Below are 15,685 nucleotides of genomic sequence, written 5' to 3' on the forward strand. Positions count from 1 at the left end.
AAGATGGCGGCAAGGAAGGGCGGAATGCTCGTGGGGCTCATCGCGGCCGAAAATCACCGAGTGCAGCTCACACCCTGCAATGGCAAAAGCTGTTTTATTAAAACTCAGCCGAGAATTTTCCTCTTATTTCCAGGTCACAGGATATACTGAGCCTGAGAGGGATCCTAAAATCTGACTCTCAAGCAGACGGACCGTTTGAGAATCGAACTCAGCACCTTGGCATTACCCGGACTCTGCTCCAAGCAGCTGAACCAATCTCTGCATTATGGGGATGGACCTCCATAGGATGGCAACGCTTGGCCCCACTAAGGTAAGTGCAGTGCCGCCTTCTCTGCCAAAGCTGCTTCACACACCAGCCCCTGGAATGGCTCGAGGGCAGAACTGGCTGGCAGGTCACGACAGCACAAAGCTCTTCCAGTGACGCTGATTTCCTGTCCTTTCCAGGATTTACTCAACAGCTGCCGTAAAAGTACTTACACAAAGTCTCTTTCTGGGCGGAAAAGAGCAGGACAAGTCCTGAGGCTTCCCTTCTTCCACGGCCAAAGTTCTGCAGAGAGGCAGGGCCGGTCCCACCCGCACAGGGGCGTTTCCTGCAGGTGAGTGTTGCCGGGCCAAACTGATGGCAGCTGCTGAGGCCGGGGCTGCTTTTCTGGCCGGAGGCCTCGGTGCCCCCCCGTGCCGCCTGCAGTGTCCCTCGGGGTTTCCTGCAGGTGTCCCGGGTGCCCGGAGGCGCAGGGAGGAAGGAGGCCGGCAGCCCCAGCGGGGCCAGCAGCCCTGGGATGATGTGCAGGGGAGGAGCTGTGCCTGCGGGGCCCCGCCCGTGGCAGCGGCGGCCAAACGCAGGGCCCGGGGCCGGGCTCGGGGCTGGCACGGACACGGCCCCGGGGCTGCCGCGGCTCCTCGGCCAGGGGCTGCTCCCACCGGGCACGGGGAGATGCTGCAGCCCGGACAGAGGCACCCACAGCCCAAGAGCTCCCCAGGGAACAGCTGGCATTGCCCGGGAACGGCGGCTCGGGCTGTCTGCAGAGGGGCTCAGACAGCAATTCCCACCTCCCGGAGCTCCCACACAGTTGCCAGGGATGTCCTGGCCACCCCAAATCCCCTCCCTTTCAGCCTGAGGACATCACCCATCGGCAGCATTAAAGCCAAGGTGCTCCTCCCTCACAGAAATTAAATCCAGAGCAACGGCCCTCGGAGATGCCTCAAAATCAAAGGTTTGAGTGGGATGGAGTTTCGTTTGGATGAAGTCTGGACTTTTCCAGGGAGCCAGCCGGAGTGCAGAAGTGATGGAAAGCTTTTGCAGGTGGGTCCCACTGGAGGTGTGCTGAAGGCAGGGATGGGCATCCCTTGCCTGAGGGAAAGGCACTTGCAGAGGCCACTGCTGGGGCTCGGAAAGGAGCTGAGCTCCTGCAGGGAGCTGTGTCCTCCCGAGGGCACAGGGGCTGCCTCAGCACAGGCCGGCCAGTGCCTTCTCCTGCTCTGAAACATCACCTGGAGCCCGAGCTCAGGGGGTGGCTGAATTCCAGGGAAATCTGACAGGTGACCCCCAGGGGATGAGGGTTAGAATTAACCAAATCTATGGAATAGAAACCTATCCTGTCCCCATCCTGCTGAGCTTCCTTGGAAGCTCTGCTAGTTCCTGACACATCTGGCATTCAAGCAGCAGCTCTGCGTGGGAATATCCATGCTCTGTGAGGCACTGTGAGGTTATTGCAGCAGGAACTGAGCAGGGAATTCGGGGCCGTGGGTATAATTCGTCTAAACTAGCAAAGGTGACAGTGAACCCCAAATCTGGGCACCACACAGAGAACAATCTTTGTGCTGCCCTGTCAGCTCAAGCCCCTGGGCTGGGAAGTTTTGGGAGTCAAACATATGGAATGATAAAAGTCACAGCAACTGGTGTCACCCCGAGGGACAGTCCAAGTCCCAGACAATTCCTCTGCAGTCCCCTGGGGGGGAAAACACCCTCTGTCTGCCAGGAGCCCTGACTCTGTTTCTCCTATCAGCTGTGTTGGGCTTTAAGAACTTGAAATAACTTTGAAGCCAAAGAAATCACCTTTTCCTTCTGGTTTGATTGTGTTTTTTTGTTGTTTTTTTTTTTTTTCTTTCAGGTGCTGGACTTGCTTCTGTGGATGTGTGCTGAGCTCTGGCTGCAGGGGACTGTCAGGCCTGAATGGCTGTGAGTTTGTGTTCTTCTCGCTGGGGAAGCAGAAATAATTATTAATTAGACTGCAGAAATGTTTTCAGAAACCTTTCCCCTTTCCTGCCCTTTGCTGGTGGATCTTCTCTTTCTGCCTTTGACTTTACAAAGCTGTTCCCTGATGTCAATTCCCCTGCCTGAATTCCTTGCAGCTCCTAGCTGGGAAAAACTGGGATGATGTCCTAGGGATGTTCTTAGAGGAGGACAGAGGTGAGATTTTTGCCTGTATTTTTCTAATATTTTCTAAAATTTCAGGGAGCTGCTCCTGCTCCTGCCCCTAATCCTGCTGCTGCTGCACAAGTGGAGCCTTGTCAGCGAAGACCTGCATCTGCAGGAGGCCCCGCAGGCCCTGGCTGGGAAGTGCCAAAACAAAGAAGTGATCAGTAAGTGCTGAACTGCTTCCAGGAGGGCATATTTTGTTGCAGCCGTTACAGACCAACCGTGTGGTGCTGGTGACTTTGTGTGAGTTGCTTTATTAAAGCCAATCGTTGGTAAGGGTTTTGAGCCTGCCTTGGAGAGCACTTGGAGCTCTGGGTGCCCCGGCTGTCCCCTAGGTGTCCCTGGGGTGCTCCGGCTGTCCCTGGGGTTGCCCTGGCTGTCCCCTAGGTGTCCCTGGAGTGCCCTGGCTGTCCCCTAGGTGTCCCTTGGGGTCCACGGGCTGTCCACTAGGTGTCCCTTGGGGGGACCTGACTGTCCCTGGGATGCCCTGGCTGTCCCCTAGGTGTCCCTTGGGGTCCACGGGCTGTCCACTAGGTGTCCCTTGGGGGGACCTGACTGTCCCTGGGATGCCCTGGCTGTCTCTTAGGTGTCCCTGGGGGTGCCCTGACTGTCCCCTAGGGGTACCTTGTCTGTCCCTGGGGGGGCCCTGGCTGTCTTCCTAGGTGTCCCTGGGGGGCCCTGGCTGTCCCCTAGGTGTCCTTGGGGTGCCTTGCTGTCCCCAAGGCGTCCCTGGGGTGCCCTGGCTGTCCCTGGGGGTCGCTGGGGTTGCCTTCCCTGTCCCCTAGGTGTCCCTGGGGTGCCCTGGCTGTCCCCTCGGTGTCCCTGGGGGTGCCCTGGGTGTCCCCTAGGTGTCCCTGGGGGTGCTCTGGGTGTTCCTGGGGTGCCCTGGGGGTGCCCTGGCTGTCCCGTAGGTGTCCCAGGGCTGCCCTGGCTGTCCCATAGGTGTCCCTGGGGGTGCCCTGGCTGTCCCTTAGGTGTCCCTGGGGGTTCCCTGGCTATCTGTGGGGTGCCGTGGCTGCCTCTGGGGTGCCCTTGATGTCCCCTAGGTGTCCCTGGGGTGCCCTGGTTGTCCTTTAGGTGTCCCTGGGGGTGCCCTGGCTGTCCCCTAGCTGTCCCTGCCTCGCTCGTATCCTCGACTCCGCCTCCGGCGCCATGGTGACACCCCTCCCAGTCTGGACCGGTGTGGCCACACCCCCTCCCCTGGGGCCATTAGACCCATCCCAGTACAGACCAGTAAGGCACCGTGTGCCCACCATGGACCCCCACACGCCTGCCAGTTCGTCCCAGTCCACTCCCCGTCCATCCCAGTTCTCTCTGATCACCCTCCCAGTGCTCCCAGTCCATCCCAGTCCCGCAGGTGCTGGTGCTTGTGGCTTGATGAGCTGGTGCCTGTCCGCAACGTGGAGCGGGTCAAATGAGGCCTCAGGGGGAGGGGGGGCGGATTTTGGGGGGTCCTGGGGGTCCCGAGTTGTCCTGGAGGGGTTTGGGGGGTCTGCGGGGAGTCTCAAGGGGCTGCTGTGGGTGTTTTTCGGGGATCTTCGGGAGGTTTGGGCGGCCCATTTGAGGCATCAAAGGAACCTGAGGAGGGTTTTGCGGGCTCCTGGAGGTCGGGGGGGCCCTGGGGGTGGTTTGGGGGGCACTGGGGGGTTCCAGCCCGTGACCCCCCCCCGTTTTTGACCCCCCCCCCCCCCCCGAGCTGTTTCGGTCTCATCGACGCCCTCCTGAAGCCCAAGGGGGGGTGGGCGCTGGGCCCCCCCCGCTGCCCCCTCCCCCTGCCACCCCCGCGACGCCCTGCAGGTGAGGGACCCCCAAAAACCCCTCCCCAGACCCCAAATTCACCCCTGGGACCCCAAAAAACCCCCAAAACCTCTCCCCGGACCCCAAATTCACCCCTGAGGCCCCAAAAAACCCCCAAACCCCTCCCCATGAACCCCAAATCCACCCCTGGGACCCCCCAAAACCTCCCCAGGACCCCAGATCCACCCCGGGACCCCCAAATCCATCCCTTGGACCCCCAAAAACCCCCAAATCCATCCCTGGGACCCCCCAAAACCTCCCTTCAAACCCCAAATTCACCCCTCGGACCTCCAGAATCCTTCCACAGGACCCCTCAGGGGTCGTTCCCCACGAAAAAGTGCGGGAAACGTGAGGGGAGAAAAAGGGCGGGAAACGTGAGGGGAGAAAAAGGGCGGGATCAAGTGGAGGGGATCAATGGAATTTTGGGGGGGGTCAGCGACGCTGAGGAAGGATCAATGGAATATTGGGGGGGCATCAATGACATTGGGGGGGTCAGTGACACTCGGGTGGGGATCAATGATGCTGTGGGGGGGTCGATATCAGCTCGAGGGGCGGCCATGGGTTTTTGGGGGGCCGCAACGCAGGCAGCCGTGCTGGGTTTGGAGCGGGGGGGCCCCTTCAACCTCTGGGGGGGCCCTGGCTGTCCCCTGGCTGTACCTGGGGGTGCCCTGCCTGTCCCCTAGGTGTCCCTGGGGATGCCCTGGAGTCCCTGGGGGTGCCCTGGCTGTCCCTGGGGGTCCCTGGCTGTCCCCTAGGTGCCCCTGGGGTGCCCTGGCTTTCCCTGGGGTGCCCTGGCTGTCCCCTAGGTGTCCCTGGGGGTGCCCTGGCTGTCCCTGGGGGTCCCTGGCTGTCCCATAGGTGTCCCTAGGGGTGCCTTGTCTGTCCCTGGGGGGGCCCTGGGTGTACCCTGGTGTCCCTGGGAGGGCCCTGGCTGTCCCCTAAGTGTCCCTGGGGGTGCTCTGGTGTCCCTGGGGATGCCCTGGCTGTCCCCTAGCTGTCCCTGGGGGTGCCCTGGGTGTCCCTGGGGGTGCCCTGGCTGTCCCCTACGTGTCCCGGGGGGTGCCCTGGGTGTCCCTGGGGTGCCGTGGCTGTCCCCTTGGTGTCCCTGGGGGTGACCTGCCTGTCCCCTAGGTGTCCCTGGAGGTGCCCTGGCTGTCCCCTTGGTGTCCCTGGGGGTGCCCTGGCTGTCCCATAGGTGTCCCTGGAGGTGCCCTGGCTGTCCCCTTGGTGTCCCTGGGGGTGCCCTGGGTGTCCCTGGGGTGCCCTGGCTGTCCCCTAGGTGTCCCCGGGGATGCCCAGGCTATCCCTGGGGGAGCCCTGGCTGACCCTAGAGTGCCCTGCCTGTCCCCTAGGTGTCCCTGGGAGTGCCCTGGCTGTCACCTAGGTGTCCCTGGGGGTCCCTGGCTGTCCCCTAGTTGTCCCTGGGGGAGCCCTGGCTGTCCCAAGGGTGCCCTGCTTGTCCCCTAGGTGTCCCTGGGAGTGCCCTGGCTGTCCCCTAGGTGTCCCTGGGGGTGCCCTGGGTGTCCCTCTGGGTGCCCTGGCTGTCCCCTAGGTGTCCCTGGGGTCCCCTGGGTGTCCCCGGGGGTGCCCTGGCTGTTCCTGTGGTGCCCTGGCTGTCTTCTAGGTGTCCCTGGGGGGCCCTGGCTGTCCCCTAGGTGTCCCTGGGGTTCCCTGGCTGTCCCTGGGGTGCCCAGGCTTTCCTATAGGTGTCCCTGGGGGTGCCCTGGCTGTCCCCTAGGTGTCCCAGGGCTGCCCTGGCTGTCCCATAGGTGTCCCTGGGGGTGCTTTGGCTGTTCCTTAGGTGTCCCTGGGGGTGCCCTGAGTGTCCCTGTGGGTGCCCTGGCTGTCCCCTAGGTGTCCCTGGGGTTCCCTGGCTGTCCCTGGGGTGCCCAGGCTTTCCTATAGGTGTCCCTGGGGGTGCCCTGGCTGTCCCCTAGGTGTCCCTGGGGGTGCCCTGGCTGTCCCTGGGGGTCCCTGGCTGTCCCATAGGTGTCCCTAGGGGTGCCTTGTCTGTCCCTGGGGGGGCCCTGGGTGTACCCTGGTGTCCCTGGGAGGGCCCTGGCTGTCCCCTAAGTGTCCCTGGGGGTGCTCTGGTGTCCCTGGGGATGCCCTGGCTGTCCCTTAGCTGTCCCTGGGGGTGCCCTGGGTGTCCCTGGGGTGCCCTGGCTGTCCCCTAGGTGTCCCTGGGGGTGCCCTGGCTGTCCCTGGTGTGCCCTAGCTGTCCCCTACGTGTCCCTGGGGGTGCCCTGGGTGTCCCTGAGGTGCTCTAGGGGTGCCCCGGCTGTCCCTGGGCGTGCCCAGGCTGTCCCCTAGGGGTCCCTGGGGTGCCGTGGCTGTCCCCTTGGTGTCCCTGGGGGTGACCTGCCTGTCCCCTAGGTGTCCCTGGAGGTGCCCTGGCTGTCCCCTTGGTGTCCCTGGGGGTGCCCTGGCTGTCCCCTAGGTGTCCCTGGAGGTGCCCTGGCTGTCCCCTTGGTGTCCCTGGGGGTGCCCTGGGTGTCCCTGAGGTGCCCTGGCTGTCCCCTAGGTGTCCCCGGGGATGCCCTGGCTATCCCTGGGGGGGCCCTGGCTGTCCCTGGGGTGCCCTAGCTGTCCCCTAGGTGTCCCTGGGGGTGCCCTGGCTGTCCCCTTGGTGTCCCTGGGGTACCCTGGCTGTCCCTTATGTGTCCCTGGGCGTGCCCAGGGTGTCCCTGGGGTGCCTTGCTGTCCCCTAGGTGTCCCTGGGGGTGCCCTGCCTGTCCCCTAGGTGTCCCTGGGGGTGCCCTGCCTGTCCCCGAGGTGGCCCTGGGGGTGCCCTGGCTGATCTTGGAGTGCTCTGGCTGTCCCCTAGGTGTCCCTGGAGTGCCCTGACTGTCCCCTAGGTGTCCCTGGGGGTTCCCTGGCTGTCCCCTAGTTGTCCCTGGGGGAGCCCTGGCTGTCCCAAGGGTGCCCTGCCTGTCCCCTAGGTGTCCCTGGGAGTGCCCTGGCTGTCCCCTAGGTGTCCCTGGGGGTGCCCTGGGTGTCCCTCTGGGTGCCCTGGCTGTCCCCTAGGTGTCCCTGGGGTCCCCTGGGTGTCCCCGGGGGTGCCCTGGCTGTTCCTGTGGTGCCCTGGCTGTCTTCTAGGTGTCCCTGGGGTTCCCTGGCTGTCCCTGGGGTGCCCAGGCTTTCCTATAGGTGTCCCTGGGGGTGCCCTGGCTGTCCCCTAGGTGTCCCAGGGCTGCCCTGGCTGTCCCATAGGTGTCCCTGGGGGTCCCTGGCTGTCCCCTAGGTGTCCCTAGGGGTGCCTTGTCTGTCCCTGGGGGGGCCCTGGGTGTACCCTGGTGTCCCTGGGAGGGCCCTGGCTGTCCCCTAGGTGTCCCTGGGGGTGCCCTGGCTGTCCCCTAGGTGTCCCTGCCTCGCTCGTATCCTCGACTCCGCCTCCGGCGCCATGGTGACACCCCTCCCAGTCTGGACCGGTGTGGCCACACCCCCTCCCCTGGGGCCATTAGACCCATCCCAGTACAGACCAGTAAGGCACCGTGTGCCCACCATGGACCCCCACACGCCTGCCAGTTCGTCCCAGTCCACTCCCCGTCCATCCCAGTTCTCTCTGATCACCCTCCCAGTGCTCCCAGTCCATCCCAGTCCCGCAGGTGCTGGTGCTTGTGGCTTGATGAGCTGGTGCCTGTCCGCAACGTGGAGCGGGTCAAATGAGGCCTCAGGGGGAGGGGGGGCGGATTTTGGGGGGTCCTGGGGGTCCCGAGTTGTCCTGGAGGGGTTTGGGGGGTCTGCGGGGAGTCTCAAGGGGCTGCTGTGGGTGTTTTTCGGGGATCTTCGGGAGGTTTGGGCGGCCCATTTGAGGCATCAAAGGAACCTGAGGAGGGTTTTGCGGGCTCCTGGAGGTCGGGGGGGCCCTGGGGGTGGTTTGGGGGGCACTGGGGGGTTCCAGCCCGTGACCCCCCCCCGTTTTTGACCCTCCCCGCCCCCCCGAGCTGTTTCGGTCTCATCGACGCCCTCCTGAAGCCCAAGGGGGGGTGGGCGCTGGGCCCCCCCCGCTGCCCCCTCCCCCTGCCACCCCCGCGACGCCCTGCAGGTGGGGGACCCCCAAAAACCCCTCCCCAGACCCCAAATTCACCCCTGGGACCCCAAAAAACCCCCAAAACCTCTCCCCGGACCCCAAATTCACCCCTGAGGCCCCAAAAAACCCCCAAACCCTTCCCCATGAACCCCAAATCCACCCCTGGGACCCCCCAAAACCTCCCCAGGACCCCAGATCCACCCCGGGACCCCCAAATCCATCCCTTGGACCCCCAAAAACCCCCAAATCCATCCCTGGGACCCCCCAAAACCTCCCTTCAAACCCCAAATTCACCCCTCGGACCTCCAGAATCCTTCCACAGGACCCCTCAGGGGTCGTTCCCCACGAAAAAGTGCGGGAAACGTGAGGGGAGAAAAAGGGCGGGAAACGTGAGGGGAGAAAAAGGGCGGGATCAAGTGGAGGGGATCAATGGAATTTTGGGGGGGGTCAGCGACGCTGAGGAAGGATCAATGGAATATTGGGGGGGCATCAATGACATTGGGGGGGTCAGTGACACTCGGGTGGGGATCAATGATGCTGTGGGGGGGTCGATATCAGCTCGAGGGGCGGCCATGGGTTTTTGGGGGGCCGCAACGCAGGCATCCGTGCTGGGTTTGGAGCGGGGGGGCCCCTTCAACCTCTGGGGGGGCCCTGGCTGTCCCCTGGCTGTACCTGGGGGTGCCCTGCCTGTCCCCTAGGTGTCCCTGGGGATGCCCTGGAGTCCCTGGGGGTGCCCTGGCTGTCCCTGGGGGTCCCTGGCTGTCCCCTAGGTGTCCCTGGGGTGCCCTGGCTTTCCCTGGGGTGCCCTGGCTGTCCCCTAGGTGTCCCTGGGGGTGCCCTGGCTGTCCCTGGGGGTCCCTGGCTGTCCCATAGGTGTCCCTAGGGGTGCCTTGTCTGTCCCTGGGGGGGCCCTGGGTGTACCCTGGTGTCCCTGGGAGGGCCCTGGCTGTCCCCTAAGTGTCCCTGGGGGTGCTCTGGTGTCCCTGGGGATGCCCTGGCTGTCCCCTAGCTGTCCCTGGGGGTGCCCTGGGTGTCCCTGGGGTGCCCTGGCTGTCCCCTAGGTGTCCCCGGGGATGCCCTGGCTATCCCTGGGGGGGCCCTGGCTGTCCCTGGGGTGCCCTAGCTGTCCCCTAGGTGTCCCTGGGGGTGCCCTGGCTGTCCCCTTGGTGTCCCTGGGGTACCCTGGCTGTCCCTTATGTGTCCCTGGGGGTGCCCAGGGTGTCCCTGGGGTGCCTTGCTGTCCCCTAGGTGTCCCTGGGGGTGCCCTGCCTGTCCCCTAGGTGTCCCTGGGGGTGCCCTGCCTGTCCCCGAGGTGTCCCTGGGGGGTGCCCTGGCTGTCCCATAGGTGTCCCTGGAGGTGCCCTGGCTGTCCCCTAGGTGTCCCTGGGGGTGCCCTGCCTGTCCCCTAGGTGTCCCTGGGGGTGCCCTGCCTGTCCCCGAGGTGTCCCTGGGGGGGCCCTGGCTGTCCCATAGGTGTCCCTGGAGGTGCCCTGGCTGTCCCCTTGGTGTCCCTGGGGGTGCCCTGGGTGTCCTTGGGGTGCCCTAGCTGTCCCCTAGGTGTCCCTGGGGGTGCCCTGGCTGTCCCCTTGGTGTCCCTGGGGTACCCTGGCTGTCCCTTAGATGTCCCTGGGGGTGCCCTGGCTCTCCTTGGGGTGCCCTGGCTGTCCCTTATGTGTCCTTGGGGGTGCCCAGGGTGTCCCTGGGGTGCCTTGCTGTCCCCTAGGTGTCCCTGGGGGTGCCCTGCCTGTCCCCTAGGTGTCCCTGGGGGTGCCCTGCCTGTCCCCGAGGTGTCCCTGGGGGTGCCCTGGCTGTCCTTGGGGTGCTCTGGCTGTCCCCTAGGTGTCCCTGGAGTGCCCTGACTGTCCCCTAGGTGTCCCTGAGGGTTCCCTGGCTGTCCCCTAGCTGTCCCTGGGGGAGCCCTGGCTGACCCTAGGGTGCCCTGCCTGTCCCCTAGGTGTCCCTGGGAGTGCCCTGACTGTCACCTAGGTGTCCCTGGGGGTGCCCTGGCTGTCTCTGGGGGTCCCTGGCTGTCCCCTAGGTGTCCCTGGGGTGCCCTGGCTGTCCCTGGGGGTCCCTGGCTGTCCCCTAGGTATCCCTGGGGTGCCCTGGCTGTCCCCTAGGTGTCCCAGGGGGTGACCTGGCTGTCCCCTAGGTGTCCCTGGGGTGCCCTGGCTTTCCCAGGGGTGCCCTGGCTGTCCCCTAGGTGTCCTTGGGGTGCCTTGCTGTCCCCAAGGCGTCCCTGGGGTGCCCTGGCTGTCCCCTAGGTGTCCCTGGGGGTGCCCTGGCTGTCCCTGGGGGTCCCTGGTTGTCCCATAGGTGTCCCTAGGGGTGCCTTGTCTGTCCCTGGGGGGGCCCTGGGTGTACCCTGGTGTCCGTGGGAGGGCCCTGGCTGTCCCCTAAGTGTCCCTGGGGGTGCTCTGGTGTCCCTGGGGATGCCCTGGCTGTCCCCTAGCTGTCCCTGGGGGTGCCCTGGGTGTCCCTGGGGTGCCCTGGCTGTCCCCTAGGTGTCCCTGGGGGTGCCCTGGCTGTCCCTGGTGTGCCCTAGCTGTCCCCTAGGTGTCCCTGGGGGTGCCCTGGGTGTCCCTGAGGTGCTCTAGGGGTGCCCCGGCTGTCCCTGGGGGTGCCCAGGCTGTCCCCTAGGGGTCCCTGGGGGTACCGTGGCTGTCCCTGGGGTGCCCTGGCTGTCCCCTAGGTGTCCCTGGGGTGCCGTGGCTGTCCCCTTGGTGTCCCTGGGGGTGACCTGCCTGTCCCCTAGGTGTCCCTGGAGGTGCCCTGGCTGTCCCCTTGGTGTCCCTGGGGGTGCCCTGGCTGTCCCATAGGTGTCCCTGGATGTCCCCTGGCTATCCCCTTGGTGTCCCTGGGGGTGCCCTGGCTTTCCCCTAGGTGTCCCTAGGGTGCCCAGGCTGTCCCCTAGCTGTCCCTGGGGGTGCCCTGGGTGTACCTTAGGTGCCCTGGCCGTCCCCTAGGTGTCCCTGGGGGTGCCCTGGCTGTCCCTGGTGTGTCCTGGCTGTCCCCTACGTGTCCCTGGGGGTGCCCTGGGTTTCCCGGGGTGCCCTGACTGTCCCCTAGGTGTCCCTGGGGTGCCCTGGCTGTCCCCTATGTGTCCCTGGATGTGCCCTGGCTATCCGCTTGGTGTCCCTGGGGTGCCCTGGCTTTCCCCTAGGTGTCCCTAGGGTGCCCAGGCTGTCCCCTAGCTGTCCCTGGGGTGCCCAGGCTTTCCTATAGGTGTCCCTGGGGGTGCCCTGGCTGTCCCCTAGGTGTCCCTGGGGGTGCCCTGGCTGTCCCTGGGGGTCCCTGGCTGTCCCATAGGTGTCCCTAGGGGTGCCTTGTCTGTCCCTGGGGGGGCCCTGGGTGTACCCTGGTGTCCCTGGGAGGGCCCTGGCTGTCCCCTAAGTGTCCCTGGGGGTGCTCTGGTGTCCCTGGGGATGCCCTGGCTGTCCCTTAGCTGTCCCTGGGGGTGCCCTGGGTGTCCCTGGGGTGCCCTGGCTGTCCCCTAGGTGTCCCTGGGGGTGCCCTGGCTGTCCCTGGTGTGCCCTAGCTGTCCCCTACGTGTCCCTGGGGGTGCCCTGGGTGTCCCTGAGGTGCTCTAGGGGTGCCCCGGCTGTCCCTGGGCGTGCCCAGGCTGTCCCCTAGGGGTCCCTGGGGTGCCGTGGCTGTCCCCTTGGTGTCCCTGGGGGTGACCTGCCTGTCCCCTAGGTGTCCCTGGAGGTGCCCTGGCTGTCCCCTTGGTGTCCCTGGGGGTGCCCTGGCTGTCCCCTAGGTGTCCCTGGAGGTGCCCTGGCTGTCCCCTTGGTGTCCCTGGGGGTGCCCTGGGTGTCCCTGAGGTGCCCTGGCTGTCCCCTAGGTGTCCCCGGGGATGCCCTGGCTATCCCTGGGGGGGCCCTGGCTGTCCCTGGGGTGCCCTAGCTGTCCCCTAGGTGTCCCTGGGGGTGCCCTGGCTGTCCCCTTGGTGTCCCTGGGGTACCCTGGCTGTCCCTTATGTGTCCCTGGGCGTGCCCAGGGTGTCCCTGGGGTGCCTTGCTGTCCCCTAGGTGTCCCTGGGGGTGCCCTGCCTGTCCCCTAGGTGTCCCTGGGGGTGCCCTGCCTGTCCCCGAGGTGGCCCTGGGGGTGCCCTGGCTGTCCTTGGAGTGCTCTGGCTGTCCCCTAGGTGTCCCTGGAGTGCCCTGACTGTCCCCTAGGTGTCCCTGGGGGTTCCCTGGCTGTCCCCTAGTTGTCCCTGGGGGAGCCCTGGCTGTCCCAAGGGTGCCCTGCCTGTCCCCTAGGTGTCCCTGGGAGTGCCCTGGCTGTCCCCTAGGTGTCCCTGGGGGTGCCCTGGGTGTCCCTCTGGGTGCCCTGGCTGTCCCCTAGGTGTCCCTGGGGTCCCCTGGGTGTCCCCGGGGGTGCCCTGGCTGTTCCTGTGGTGCCCTGGCTGTCTTCTAGGTGTCCCTGGGGTTCCCTGGCTGTCCCTGGGGTGCCCAGGCTTTCCTATAGGTGTCCCTGGGGGTGCCCTGGCTGTCCCCTAGGTGTCCCAGGGCTGCCCTGGCTGTCCCATAGGTGTCCCTGGGGGTCCCTGGCTGTCCCCTAGGTGTCCCTAGGGGTGCCTTGTCTGTCCCTGGGGGGGCCCTGGGTGTACCCTGGTGTCCCTGGGAGGGCCCTGGCTGTCCCCTAGGTGTCCCTGGGGGTGCCCTGGCTGTCCCCTAGGTGTCCCTGCCTCGCTCGTATCCTCGACTCCGCCTCCGGCGCCATGGTGACACCCCCCCCCAGTCTGGACCGGTGTGGCCACACCCCCTCCCCTGGGGCCATTAGACCCATCCCAGTACAGACCAGTAAGGCACCGTGTGCCCACCATGGACCCCCCACACGCCTGCCAGTTCGTCCCAGTCCACTCCCCGTCCATCCCAGTTCTCTCTGATCACCCTCCCAGTGCTCCCAGTCCATCCCAGTCCCGCAGGTGCTGGTGCTTGTGGCTTGATGAGCTGGTGCCTGTCCGCAACGTGGAGCGGGTCAAATGAGGCCTCAGGGGGAGGGGGGGCGGATTTTGGGGGGTCCTGGGGGTCCCGAGTTGTCCTGGAGGGGTTTGGGGGGTCTGCGGGGAGTCTCAAGGGGCTGCTGTGGGTGTTTTTCGGGGATCTTCGGGAGGTTTGGGCGGCCCATTTGAGGCATCAAAGGAACCTGAGGAGGGTTTTGCGGGCTCCTGGAGGTCGGGGGGGCCCTGGGGGTGGTTTGGGGGGCACTGGGGGGTTCCAGCCCGTGACCCCCCCCCGTTTTTGACCCCCCCCCCCCCCCCCGAGCTGTTTTGGTCTCATCGACGCCCTCCTGAAGCCCAAGGGGGGGTGGGCGCTGGGCCCCCCCCGCTGCCCCCTCCCCCTGCCACCCCCGCGACGCCCTGCAGGTGGGGGACCCCCAAAAACCCCTCCCCAGACCCCAAATTCACCCCTGGGACCCCAAAAAACCCCCAAAACCTCTCCCCGGACCCCAAATTCACCCCTGAGGCCCCAAAAAACCCCCAAACCCTTCCCCATGAACCCCAAATCCACCCCTGGGACCCCCCAAAACCTCCCCAGGACCCCAGATCCACCCCGGGACCCCCAAATCCATCCCTTGGACCCCCAAAAACCCCCAAATCCATCCCTGGGACCCCCCAAAACCTCCCTTCAAACCCCAAATTCACCCCTCGGACCTCCAGAATCCTTCCACAGGACCCCTCAGGGGTCGTTCCCCACGAAAAAGTGCGGGAAACGTGAGGGGAGAAAAAGGGCGGGAAACGTGAGGGGAGAAAAAGGGCGGGATCAAGTGGAGGGGATCAATGGAATTTTGGGGGGGGGTCAGCGACGCTGAGGAAGGATCAATGGAATATTGGGGGGGCATCAATGACATTGGGGGGGTCAGTGACACTCGGGTGGGGATCAATGATGCTGTGGGGGGGTCGATATCAGCTCGAGGGGCGGCCATGGGTTTTTGGGGGGCCGCAACGCAGGCAGCCGTGCTGGGTTTGGAGCGGGGGGGCCCCTTCAACCTCTGGGGGGGCCCTGGCTGTCCCCTGGCTGTACCTGGGGGTGCCCTGCCTGTCCCCTAGGTGTCCCTGGGGATGCCCTGGAGTCCCTGGGGGTGCCCTGGCTGTCCCTGGGGGTCCCTGGCTGTCCCCTAGGTGCCCCTGGGGTGCCCTGGCTTTCCCTGGGGTGCCCTGGCTGTCCCCTAGGTGTCCCTGGGGGTGCCCTGGCTGTCCCTGGGGGTCCCTGGCTGTCCCATAGGTGTCCCTAGGGGTGCCTTGTCTGTCCCTGGGGGGGCCCTGGGTGTACCCTGGTGTCCCTGGGAGGGCCCTGGCTGTCCCCTAAGTGTCCCTGGGGGTGCTCTGGTGTCCCTGGGGATGCCCTGGCTGTCCCCTAGCTGTCCCTGGGGGTGCCCTGGGTGTCCCTGGGGTGCCCTGGCTGTCCCCTAGGTGTCCCCGGGGATGCCCTGGCTATCCCTGGGGGGGCCCTGGCTGTCCCTGGGGTGCCCTAGCTGTCCCCTAGGTGTCCCTGGGGGTGCCCTGGCTGTCCCCTTGGTGTCCCTGGGGTACCCTGGCTGTCCCTTATGTGTCCCTGGGGGTGCCCAGGGTGTCCCTGGGGTGCCTTGCTGTCCCCTAGGTGTCCCTGGGGGTGCCCTGCCTGTCCCCTAGGTGTCCCTGGGGGTGCCCTGCCTGTCCCCGAGGTGTCCCTGGGGGTGCCCTGGCTGTCCCATAGGTGTCCCTGGAGGTGCCCTGGCTGTCCCCTAGGTGTCCCTGGGGGTGCCCTGCCTGTCCCCTAGGTGTCCCTGGGGGTGCCCTGCCTGTCCCCGAGGTGTCCCTGGGGGGGCCCTGGCTGTCCCATAGGTGTCCCTGGAGGTGCCCTGGCTGTCCCCTTGGTGTCCCTGGGGGTGCCCTGGGTGTCCTTGGGGTGCCCTAGCTGTCCCCTAGGTGTCCCTGGGGGTGCCCTGGCTGTCCCCTTGGTGTCCCTGGGGTACCCTGGCTGTCCCTTAGATGTCCCTGGGGGTGCCCTGGCTCTCCTTGGGGTGCCCTGGCTGTCCCTTATGTGTCCTTGGGGGTGCCCAGGGTGTCCCTGGGGTGCCTTGCTGTCCCCTAGGTGTCCCTGGGGGTGCCCTGCCTGTCCCCTAGGTGTCCCTGGGGGTGCCCTGCCTGTCCCCGAGGTGTCCCTGGGGGTGCCCTGGCTGTCCTTGGGGTGCTCTGGCTGTCCCCTAGGTGTCCCTGGAGTGCCCTGACTGTCCCCTAGGTGTCCCTGAGGGTTCCCTGGCTGTCCCCTAGCTGTCCCTGGGGGAGCCCTGGCTGACCCTAGGGTGCCCTGCCTGTCCCCTAGGTGTCCCTGGGAGTGCCCTGACTGTCACCTAGGTGTCCCTGGGGGTGCCCTGGCTGTCTCTGGGGGTCCCTGGCTGTCCCCTAGGTGTCCCTGGGGTGCCCTGGCTGTCCCTGGGGGTCCCTGGCT

General features: G+C 66.0%; 1 long non-coding RNA gene across 1 annotated transcript; it reads left to right on the plus strand.

Moving 5' to 3' along the window:
• The first annotated feature begins 152 nt into the window (after nt 1-152).
• On the plus strand, nt 153-2,379 carry LOC136299169 (uncharacterized). Its single transcript, XR_010723457.1, has 4 exons — nt 153-310; nt 445-596; nt 1,168-1,303; nt 2,112-2,379. It is a non-coding gene; the product is annotated as an uncharacterized lncRNA (long non-coding RNA).
• The last annotated feature ends 13,306 nt before the right edge of the window (nt 2,380-15,685 follow it).

Source organism: Chamaea fasciata, unplaced genomic scaffold, assembly GCF_029207755.1.
Source record: "Chamaea fasciata isolate MVZ Bird 193981 ecotype frontalis unplaced genomic scaffold, bChaFas1.0.hap1 SCAF_19, whole genome shotgun sequence".
Taxonomy (NCBI): domain Eukaryota; kingdom Metazoa; phylum Chordata; class Aves; order Passeriformes; family Sylviidae; genus Chamaea; species Chamaea fasciata.